Source organism: Hemicordylus capensis, chromosome 1, assembly GCF_027244095.1.
Source record: "Hemicordylus capensis ecotype Gifberg chromosome 1, rHemCap1.1.pri, whole genome shotgun sequence".
Taxonomy (NCBI): Eukaryota; Metazoa; Chordata; class Lepidosauria; order Squamata; family Cordylidae; genus Hemicordylus; species Hemicordylus capensis.
In genome coordinates, this window is record NC_069657.1 from 406,299,127 (window position 1) to 406,311,377 (window position 12,251).

At 44.1% G+C, this 12,251-nt stretch overlaps 2 long non-coding RNA genes across 2 annotated transcripts in view; one reads left to right on the plus strand and one right to left on the minus strand.

Moving 5' to 3' along the window:
- Positions 1-2,765: 2,765 nt before the first annotated feature.
- Positions 2,766-9,287, plus strand: LOC128349786 (uncharacterized). The gene is made up of 3 exons (XR_008318994.1): positions 2,766-2,861; positions 5,844-5,974; positions 8,478-9,287. It is a non-coding gene; the product is annotated as an uncharacterized LOC128349786 (long non-coding RNA).
- The window catches only part of LOC128349784 (uncharacterized), a 68,592-nt gene continuing 61,559 nt past the window's right edge, over positions 5,219-12,251 (minus strand). The window contains exon 2 of the long non-coding RNA XR_008318993.1: positions 5,219-5,948. This is a non-coding gene — a long non-coding RNA (uncharacterized LOC128349784). The remainder of the gene's footprint in view (positions 5,949-12,251) is intronic.

Below are 12,251 nucleotides of genomic sequence, written 5' to 3' on the forward strand. Positions count from 1 at the left end.
AGCCAGTGCAGTTCTTTTAGAATCGGTGTTATATGGTTATGCATGCAAAGGATTATAATACAACTCCCTTTTCTCCTAAGATCTCAGAGCCAAGTCTCATGTAGCTGGTAACAATTTCGCACGCCGCTCCAAAACTTATGAATATGGTTGAGCAGCAGAATGCAGAAATGTGTTATGTGCTCATTATGGGAGTCGGGACTATTTAGATGACCCCTTTCACAGTGTGCATAATGCAGTTTAGCCTGGGGGGGAGTGGCTGGCCAGGCACATAGTGACTGTGGAACTTGGCCCCTAGTTTTCCACCCAGTTTCCAATAGATAGCTCTACTTTGCAGTGTGGCAAAGTGTAACCCAGTTGTCTAATAATGTTCAGGGCAATATATGTTACTTCTGAAAGCCATCGACTGGCAGCATATAAAGTGTGTACACAGTAGAGGGAAGCTAAATATTTAGGCGGCCGTGGTGGGGTGGGGGTAGATGGTTTGGCATGCTTTGTCTTCAGTCTCCAAACAGACCTTCAGATGAAGAGCATGGCTACAAACTGTATAATGTGGCAATTTATCAAGAGCAGTGGCAGCTGGGAACCACAACACTTGGGGGATTGAATTAATAGGCTATATAAAGTCCTTCATCTCTCTGTCACCAGTGCATTTCCGGCTTAGCTTGGAACATTGTAACCATATGGAAGTTGTCGGGCAGCTTCTGTGCAATGTACTGTCGGGGCTGTTGTGCGGCTTCAAACAGACAGGTAATAGCATAAACATTTGTGCCGCTGATGTTCTTCCTGATAGTATCAGCAGAATAGGCAATGTGTACACTGGCGTGGATAAAGTCAATTTAGTAATTCTCAAAAGCCATGGTTCCTAGGTGTTTTGCTAAGGGGGTCTATGAATGGGCTACTAATTTTGTTCTGAGGCCAGTTATTGATGCCACCTCCAAAGCAAACACATCCTTCCTGCTGTTTTGCTCTATGGCCAGCAGTCTGATGAGCTATCTCCAAAGCTTCTATATGAATGCAAATATGACAGATATTCATATGCCACTTTTCAATATAAGTTCTCAAAGCAGCTTTCATAGATATAAATAAATAAATAAATAAAATGGCTCCCTGTCCTCCAAAGGGCTCACAATCTAAAAAAGGAACATGACAGACACCAGCAACAGCCACTGGAAGGATGCTGTGCTGGGGATGGATAGGGCCAGTTGCTCTCTGCTAAATAAGGAGAATCGCCACTTTTTAAAGGTGTCTCTTTTCCATACTTATTGGGTGGGTCCCAGCTCACTACTGAGAAAGCTTAGAGATACTGAAAGGCCTGGTTCAGACATAACACTAAGCCATGGTTTAGCACTACATAAATGAGGTATAGTGTGAGCATCCAAATCTCATATTCCTCTTCGCATGCAAGACAGAGAAAGCAAAAGGTTCTACTTTCACTTTTGAATAACCACAGTTTTCCATTGCATACAAACCTGGGGAATGTCAACCAATTGGACTTGGAATAAACCAAACCAGGATATCAAACCACACAGTAGAGAATGCAAAATGTGACTCAAAATGGAGGTGAGTCCAGGAAAGTTTATGCATCACTAGCAGCAGAGTTTTATGAAACCCCCTTAAGAAATGTTGCTAATCATACTAAAATTGTTTTAGTTTTCCTCAGCATTTTAACTGATGTTTTGCTGAATATGACTTCTATGTTTGCTCTCAGTTCCACTTCAAGTGAATTGAAATGGCAACTCCAAATAGCAGAAAAGTCTAGGAATATTGAGGATAGTGTGGTCTTCATTAGCAAAATCACAAATACAAACATTAGCATGCATTTAGGCATCAGCCAATACCAAAAGCAAGCCACACAGAAGGGGGTCATACCGTAACTTGGGTCTATGCCATGGCTACACACCTGACCTTGAGCCACATGACCTTAGAAGAGAGGAAACTCTGTGTTTATCCCACAAATCCATATAAATGCTGTGAAAGCACCATATAAGAAGCTGCCATACTAAGTCACACCACTGGTCCATCTAGCTCAGTATTGTCTACAATGACTGGCAGCAGCTTCTCCAAGATTTCAGGCAGGAGTCTCTCCCAGCTGTACCCAGAGATGCCAGGGAGTAAACCTGGGACCTTCTGCATTTAAAGTAGATGCTCTGAGTATTCTCATCTTTATTGGTCACAGAATTCTGCCTCTTGAGAAATAGCTTTTCTTCTTATACAACAAAGCAAGTTGCTGTACCTTATGTCTGTGGAGATAACCTTGAAATAGTGTGAAATCACCAAGCAAATAGGGTGTTTGCATTTGTGAAAGTTTCCAATGGTCAGGAAGGGTCCCTACATAATCTTTCATTACAAACAGCAGGAGTAAAATAAATTATGCAAAATAAGCAAATATATACAAATCTAAGCCTGATACCACCAGCTGCAAAACTCTTTTACACAAAATGTGGGTCACCTGCAACAGAATTTTGCAATGTGCTGTAGTAGTTTAGAGTGTTTGTCTTAGATTGGAAAAACCCAGGTTCAAATGTCTGTTCAATCATAAAGCTCACTGAGTGATTTCTGGCCACTTCTGGAGCCCTTTCTTACAATCAGGAGAAAGGGCTCAAAGGGGCAGGGAGAGGAAGCCTTGAAATGTTTACCTCCCCCGCAGACAATCTCCTTTTTCATTGCTGGGTGGCAGATCGTGCGCCCAAACAACTGCCAGCTACTGCTGGCCACAAGGAGGGTCAGGAGCTGGGATGCATCTTCCCAGCCCCTGGAACTCCCATAATGCACTGCTCAAGAACTCTCATAATGCACTGGAACTCTCATAATGCACTGCATTATAGGGATCTTTTCGGCACTGGCCAGGAAGCTACTCATGTGTAGGTACTTCTTTGGTACAATCCCCACCACACATTAAGGTCATCTGAGGAGGTCCATCTTCCGTTGACACCAACACGTCTGGCGGCGACTCAGAGGCAGACCTTCTCTGTAGCTGCTCCTGGGCTGTGGAATGCACTCCCGGCAGAAATCTGCAATCTGAGTTCATTACTGGCCTTCAGGAGAGCCCTTAAGACCTATCTGTTTAGCCTGGCCTTCCAGGGTTTTTAAACTGACTTTAAATTGTAAAGGTTCAGCCTGGTTTTCCAGGGTTTTACAAACTGCTTTAATTGTTTTAATAATGCTTTTATGTTGTTTTTACAGTTTTTGATTTTAACAGTTAGTTGATTTTAGTGTTGTTTTAATGTAAAGCGCCCTGAGCCATTTTTTGGAAGGATGGTATAGAAATCAGATAGATAGATAGATAGATAGATAGATAGATAGATAGATAGATAGATGCTGTGCAGAGCCATGTGGCACCAACACATGGCCAATTAGCCCTCGCACCCTAAACCCGGGTTAAGTGGCAGGTTCCCTAAGTGGGTTTGCCGCCACGCCACTGCCGGAAGCCACATGACTCCCAGCAGTTCACATGGGCCAGAAAAACCAGGCTGGGTTTCCTTAGCCCGTTTTGCCTGCGCATGTGAATAGCCCCCCCCCCCCCATCTGTCAACCTAACCTAACTACCTTGCAGGGCTGTTGTGACTGTAAAATTCAGGGACCATGTATATTGCCCTGAGCTCCTTGGAAAAAGGGCTGGATACAGCAAATGCAAGCTGTCCACGAACAAATAAATGAAATTGTTTAGCACAATGAACTGCCCAGATGACGCTGAACCTTTTGCCCTGTGCACTAGTGCCTGCAGGCCTCACCTGATTCAAGGTGGAAAGAACAGAGGCGTGCAGGCCACCGTTTTGCCCTCCTTTGCTACGAGAGCACTTAGCTCAACCAGAAGCAAGCTGCTGTTGTTTTTATCTTTCTCTGCTTGAGGTATTAACTTCAGTAACATCCCTGGAGAGTCAAAATAGGGCTTAACAACCAAAGCCTTGTGAGAAGGGAGCCCAGGGAAAGAAAGAAAAAAGAGGAAGACTATGCCTGTTGCGTGACCTTGAGCATGCCGCACAGTATGCGGTATTGATGGCGCAATCAATTAGTGTTTCCCACTGCTTTGCGATCCCCCAGATTAAAGGCCTCAGAAGTATCATTACTGTGCTTATTTACAAAGAGCAGAAAGAGATCTGGCGGCAGCTTCTGTTTCAGTTTTTTTCCTACTGGCTCGCAAGCCTTGGCTTATGTAACAGAAACTTGCCCAGATGATGGCTCTGTGTGTACTCTCCTGAATGGGGGGGGGGGCAGCGTTTAACAGACAGGTTGGCAGTCAGAGGGGTGTCTTTTGTAATCAGAGTACACTTTCTTCCAGGGCAGAGAAAGACATTGCCTGCGGGCGTCCTATTACGGCAGCAGAGGCAGGAACGAAACCCAGTAGGGTGTTTTTTGTGCTCATCATTCATCATTTCCCTTCTGTCTCCCTCCCCTCAGCCATTTCAGAGGTAGATACAACTTTATCACACACACACACACACAAACACACACAAACACACACACACACACACACACACACACATTTCTGAGTGGCCTTGCCCGTTTTGAAATACTTGTTTACATATTTTGACTCAATGGCCCATCGACTGTGGGGGTTCACCTGCACTTGCCTTTGAAATCTCTGGCTCTGGCCATGCCTTGGGGTCAAGCCTTCTCCGCAGCTGCCCCCAGATCTTGGAACATTCTCCCTGCTGCTGAGATGCAAAGATTAACATCTTTGGTGGTCTTTAAGAAGGCCTTAAGGACATCGTTTTGGTCAAGCTTTTAGCGGATGTTTTAAGTTGTTTTAATTGTTTTATATTTGTGTTGCACACCACTTTTGAGATTTAAGGCTTGGTGGTATAGAACTAAATAAATAAATAATTTAATGCCCATTTTCTAGGGCCTGATCTCCCCTACTCCCACCCCGCATCTAATCTGCATGCAGTCCCATGGGACCAGTTTTACACGTGCCACCACTGAAGAATCCTGCAGTTGATAGCTTTTGAACTTCAGCCAGGGTGCATATGTGCACACATGTGTTTTTAAGTGGTACTTTCAGTGTACTTCTGAGCGGCAGCAGTTGATGGCATTGGGTGGTGTCATCTCAGCAGGCTGGGGCCACATGCTGGACCTTGGTGCAAGGCCCTTAACTCCTTTAATCCACCCCTGTGCTGTTTCCAGCCCTAGAATTGTAGGAGAAGAACGGCAGTTCAACCCATTAGCAGAGCAAAGCCAGTGTGGGGAGAATTCAGCCAAGCAAGAGGTCTGGAGACAGTTCTTTAAGTTTGAAGAACAACAAGGATTTATTTAGAAGTTACAAAAGGATGGGAAATCTGAGCTTAAGGCTGAAAGGGGAGAGAGAGACTAAAACAAATAGACATCTCTGGAGAGACAAAATGGAGACTAACACTGGAAGAACAAAGAGGGGATGAGTCCAGCACTTTTATCCATGACCCTAAACTCCACCCACCCAGTGGTCACAATGAGACATTGCAGCTGAGAGCTGATGCTGCCAGGATCCTAGCTCCAACAAGAATTGTATCTATTTTTAAATTTAATTTATTCTGAAGATGGGCAATATAGTTTCAGCATTTTTTGTCTCCTGTAATCCAGATCTGCCCAGTGCTCCAGTCTTTTCTAGTCCAGCAGTATGCGAGGCTGGTGTGCTATGCTTTAGAGACAAAACTTATCAGGTTTTCTCCAGGATGCTTCTTGCACCTCTGGCTGTGTGGACCACAGAGCAGGATCAGAAGGATAGGAAGCAACCGTCTAGACAAGCCAATGTTGTACTGTGACTAGAATGTGATGAGTTATGTTATTCATAGAAACACACAAATTCTCTTCGCTTTTCTGGCTGTTCTTTCTGAATTAACAGTCCATTTTGTTTCATTTTTCTTAAGTGATTAGGCAAGAAAGCTCATTCTCCCGCTCCTTTAATACAATGAGATAATAGCTGGTGAGACATCCGGAGGGCACCCAGAGCTGCTGAACCAAGAGAGTAGGCTCTGAAATGAAATGAACCATGAATCAGGTAATGTTTTCATAAGATTTGGCCCAAACAAAAGGTCTGCTGCTGATATGCATGGAAGTAGTGATCGAGATCATTCAAACAATCAAAAACTCTGTTTTACCTGGGTTTGGGAGCTGTGTGTGCTCCCAATTTCTGGTTGTGTGGAAGCAAGATAGGAGGAAAACCTGGACAGAAGTGATTGTATGGAAGCAAGATAGGAGGAAAAGCTACCCAGGGTTTCCTCCTACTTTGCTTCCAAACAACCAAAAATTGGGAGCACACACAGCTCTCAAACCCAAGTAGAACACAGTTTTTGATCGGGTGAATGACCTCATCCAGTTTGATGATTGCTCTCATAAAACGTTCCACCTTTCATGTGGCCAAGGCCCAGATGAGAATTGCAGCCAAGAAAGGGCTTAGTGCATGATCCGGTCCAAGGAACTGGAGGCAAAACCTTCCCAGAGGGAATGGTCATGATCATGAGGCGGCAATGAAGCTCTTCTCACGATCAAGTGAGAAGGGCTACCCTCTTTTGCAGGGAGGAAGCCTGAAAGCACTTACCTCTCTGCAGATGATCCTCCCTTGGTCCCTGGGTGGGCGAATCGAGCATTGGCTCTCCTGATGTCTGCCCGCACATTGCCCAGCAGCTCTGGGGGTTGGGTGAAGGGAAACCCAGCACAGGGGCAAGCATCCCACCCCCTGGAGCCCAGTAATGCACCATGCAAGTGCATTTCTGGGATTCTCCCTCCCCCTCCCTCCCCCGAGCCCCTCTCCAAAGCCCCCTCCCTTCCCTGAGCCCACACATGTGTTGTACATTTCTGGGATCCTCCCTCCCCCCGAAACACAATCCAAAAAACGAGGTGAATGGAGCCCTCCTAACCTATTTAGGAGGCCTTGGCGCCATGGAGCCACCGGGCTTGCCCTCAAGTCTGGTGGTTCTCATGAGCGAGCAAAACCAGGCTGGGCCCCCTTAGCCCGGTTTTACTCACTCGTGAGAATAGCCTCACGGTGAGGACCAATTGAGTCCAGAACAAACCAAAACTTTTTTTAAAAAAAAGTCGCATATTTAGTTAAAAAGTAAATGGAAAAATATATAGTAGAAACATGAAAACAGGCAAAACAAAACATATCTGAATTCCTTTACCTATCATTAAAACAGCATGGACTACCACGGCACTAAAGAATGTCTCCTTTAACTTTCCTCTGATCTAACATAATATGCATGTTTATTTATAAGATGAGTTTATTTATAAGAATGTGTTTGTTTTTTATGAAAATGATTTTGATACTCCAGACAAATCATAATCTTTTTCAATCTTCTGGTATGTCTATCTTTTGAGGTATACTGTAAGACAAAGAAATGAATTTGAAGGACAATTTTAAAAAACAAAAGTCTGGGAAAAGGAGCTCATGGGAGTTCTTGAGAGTATTTAAAGCAGCATTCCCAAGGCTTGTGGTTTTTTAAAACTCAGTGTTGACTTTTCTTCATCATCAACCTCCTGAACTTACTGTTTTTGCTTTCAGCTACAAGCGCTCTGACTAGACTGGCATGCAAGTTTCCATTCCCTTTATCTTCTCTTTTCAGCAGGAGTGAAAGGAAGTGGGCTTGCTGTGGGCCTATGGCTTCTCCCTGCAGGGTCAGTGTGATATAAGCCCTGTCTGAAAGTCCTGAGGCCACCTTGACATTGGCTATGACCTTGACTTCACTACAGTGGTTTCCTAAATGATATGATAGGGTTCCGATAATTTCACATATCACACCCTCGCTTCAGTCCATCAGCATTTTGATGACTCTCCAAAGCCCTGTTCATATGACACATCCATAGATATGAATGGGGCTGTAGCTCAGTGGCAGAGCTTCTCCTTTGCATGCAGAAGGTCCTGGGTTCAGTCCTGGGCATCTCTGGGTAAGACTGGGGAAACCTCCTGCCTGAAACCTTGGAGAGCCACTGCCAATCAGAGTAGGCAATACTGAGCTAGATGGACCAATAGTCTGGCAGCTCCCTATGTTCCTTTGAACACATGGAGAAAGGCAGAGCTTATAAATGTTTTAACACTGTATGTGCACAAGCTCATTGTTCACAGTTGCCCACCTGCAAACATGCTCACAATTCTTGGGGTTTTGAACCCCTGCTGAGCTGCTCTGAATCACTCTGAGTAAAAAGGGGGCCCAAATTGAAGGGCCCATAATGTTGTGTGTAAACCCTTCTCCCTTCAATCTAGAGTTAGTGATGCCCACACTCAGAAAGGAGTCTGCATGCTCTGTTCCCAAGGCCTTGGTAGAAGCTGAATGAAATTATTTGTCCATGGTTTTGGAATTCATGGTGGAGATTAGATAAGCTGAAATAAATGGAGGAAGGGAATAGATGTTTACTCAAAGGAACAAGAAGTGTTTCTTTTTCCCAAAATAGCCGCTTGCATTTTATTTATAGTTTTTCTCCCTTTTGAGATTGAGCAGGTCATTTGCATAAGAAGGGAGGGGAAGAAGTGAAGAGATTATGATAAATAACCATTCCTTGTGCAGAGTGCAATCATCATTATACCTGCCACTGTGGATAGGTGTCTGCGCAGAAGAGAACACCAGAATGAGAAAGGATCGTTTACATATCTGAAGTTTTTAACCAGTGATGGGTGAAGCTCATTTAAGTTCATTTCCAAGCACCACAAAGGCTGGACAATAGTATCTTTCGGCAGTTTATATTTAGCCTTTGAAAAATCACATGCAAACATAAGAACAGAATGTTGAGGGTCAAATCTGCATGACCTGTTGAAAGCTAGAAAAAACAACATAATTATGGAGCAGTGTGATTGCTGCTTCTCATATTATGATTATGTGGCACATGAATGATCTCACATGCGACTCCTTTATCGGAAATCTCCTACAACATAATATTGAAGAAGGTTAAGATATGCACATATCTTCAAAGTGAATTATGACTAAATCTGTACTGGAACCTTGCAATGCTTGCATTTTCCTGAGAGGTAGACATGTGCATTAATTATTCCTGGGCTATGTTTTAAGAAGTGGGAGTGACATTGGGAAACTGTCCAGTGTGACTGAAAGATGGACAGAAAAAGAGGTTGTTTTTCTGGAGAGCAGTAGACAATGGCCCTGGCCATTTTTCCAGATTGGCCAGTTCAGTCTTGCCTTCCTTGGTGTTGCGATCTGAGTATTTTGTAGTTACTGGCAAAGCTGCCCAAACAAACAAACAACATAGCTTTTTATTGGATTTGGTGAGGCTGCCTGCTGTAAATTCATCCAAATTGGATTCTGGACTACATGGGAGTATATCTGGATTGGGCCAAGAACAATAAAGTAGAGATTTGCACAAAACGTTTTTTGCATTCTGTTTCAAGTTCGAACCGAAACACAAATGACTGAAACATTGCAATGGAAACAGAGGTAGAGCTGGCTGTTTCGACGTAACATTTTGAGAGTTATGGCCATAGGGAACAATGGGGAAATTTGAAACACTCCATTGTCCCCCATGCATAGCTCCTAGAAGCACCAAAATGGGTTGAATGGTAGGACATGATGGGTGCTACCCACCATGCAAGCCACAAAAGAAATGGGCAAGTGGGTGATTTTTAACAAAACCTCCATAGGATCCTGTGGAGTTTTGGGGAAAGATTAAAAAAAATAAAAAATTGCCCACTTGCCCATTTCTTTTGTGGGTTGGGTGATAGGTAGCACCCATCATTCCTTACCACACAATCCACTTTGGTGTCCCTAGAATCTAACCATGGGGAACAATGGGGTGTTTCGAGTTACCCATTGTTCCCTATGGACGGAACAAGCTGCACTGACAGAGTGCATGCACACAAGTTTTGCACTACAATTTGCAAAGCATTTTGCAACCCTGCCTTGAAAAACACTGCAGAAGCACACAGAAAAAGGTAATCCATCCATCCAAACACAGATTTCAAACACAGTCTACAAATGCCCCCCAAAGAATCACTGACCCAGTATTCACTGCCAGCCACAGTGTCTGTGATGCAGTAACATCACTGGCACAAGCTGCTCTCTCACACACAATTATGACTCCTTACGTTACTTCCTAAGATTACAAAAGCTGCAACAGTCAGGCCAGACATGGAGCTAATCAAAGTAATTACAAAGAAATATTGCACATACATACAGAGTGCTGCCACTGTCTATTTCTTGCCACAACACTATCTCACAAACAAAACAAACCACAACTCAAGGAAGGATGACATCCAAGTTCTTCCTTTGTCAATCTGAGATTCAGCAAAACCAGATTGTTATCGCACCAATAGCACTGCGTATTATACTCAGTGCTGAGAAAAGAAAACCACAACATCAAACCTACCTTCCTCCTCTCCTGATGTATCTTCTTCAAGCACAGTATAACAGCTCCCTCTGCCTCCCAGTCCCTTTGAATACATTTTGAAATTATCTGCTTTTGTGTTCCTCCTCCCCGCCTCCCTCCCTCTAGCCATTGGAGGCACAGTTGCCCATGACAACATTTGATTTGTATGATAACAGGCCAACTAAGAAGCAAGGAGATTGCAAGCCAGTTGGAAGCCAGTGCCAGAAAACCAATCAGCAAGGGGAAAACAGGCCTCCAAAATGGCAGTAGGAATGTTTTGATTGAAACAGTGTTGTTTCTTTCCGAGCTTGAAATAGACCCTTTATTTAGGTGTTCTGTTTCGAGCTTGGAAAACTTGAAACAGCCTGTTTCGAGTCAAAACATATCAACGTCAAAACGGTCTGCACATCCCTACAATAGAGGTCTCTAGAAGCACATGGCAGGACTTCAACTCTGCCCCACTCCCCAATCTGAAGCTGGATCTTTATTTCTACATTCAAGACCCTGCAGACAATGGAGCTTAACCCTTCCAGCCTTTATCCTCCACTTTTTATTACCTATCACAGAAGTTTTGGGGGTGGCCAAGAGAGTTCCATTTGTGACTTGAAGGCCACTGAAAGGTCTCCTTCCCTAGAGATGCCACACATGTTTAGTGCATTTAGAGAAGCTGGGAACCATGGGAATGCATGTCACCTGTGATGTGTATTAGCTGGATCCTAACCTGATTTAGAGTTCAAATTAATGTCATGTATGTCCATCATATTTCTAGGCAATTTAATCATATTTCTAGGCAATTTACTTTGGTTTTTTCTCAGAACAGGCTAAGGGGAGTTTGCTCATCTAGAATATTTGCTCGTGACTATTACAGTCTAGTCTGAAGAAGACTTAGATGAAACACTGGGAGTTTTGTGCACTTACAGGCCACATACTGTTTGATGGTATGCAAGACAACATCCTTGCAAACTATTTTACTTATTGTGTAGGACCAACCTGGAAAAAACACCCTGAAGATAAAATTATGATATTTCCACTTGGAAATTGTGACTTCTCCTCCCCATGTTGCAACACTCCTGTCTGTAAGGTGGAGATCTAGGATAATTACTAACATAATTAGGGTGTGGCAAGGAGCATTTTGCTTATGTTTCCAAAGCTTTAATATTAAGACCCACCCTTTCATCATGCTTTCCCAACTTTTCCATCTGACTGTACTTAGGCAACAATACTGGACAAGATTGTAAGTAGGAGCATTGTCCTGAAAAACTGAATTATGGAATGGATAGTGCAGGTATGGCACTATCAAATGTTTTCTGGAACTGCAGTGAGACTTGGCATTTAATGCCCAGAGGTACACCTAGGCGATTTTGGAGCCTGGACCTAAAGGCCTTTGGAGGCCTCCCCACTACAAGTTAAGCATCATTTTTTAACATGTAGGTTCTTGAGGGCACAAACCACACCACCCAGGACAGACAAAAGATTATTTGGGGGCCCCCATGGGGTGTGGAGGCCCTGGACTTCAGCCCCAAAGTCCAGGGGTAAGAGAACCTCTTTTAATGCCCGAGAAATCTGTCCTTACATCCGGTTAAATGAACAGATGGAGCAGGAACATGACCAGCGGAAAATCCATCTGAGGAAGTGGGGCTCCTCCTTTACTGAGTAAACTGCATCCTGAAGGAAGGAGGGAGCACAAGTTCCCAAAGGACAAAATAAAACGTTAATGCCCTGAGTGCATTCAAGATCTCGGATCCAAGACCTTGGGCTTGGATAACTTCATAAAGGAGAGGTCTATCAACGGCTGCTAGTTGGAGGGCTATAGGCCACCTCCAGCCTCAAAGGCAGGATGCCTCTGAGTACCAGTTGCAGGGGAGTAACAGTAGAAGAGAGGGCATGCCCTCAGCTCCTGCCTGAAGGCTTCCAGCAGCATCTGGTGGACCACTGTGTGAAACAGGATGCTGGACTAGACGGGCCTT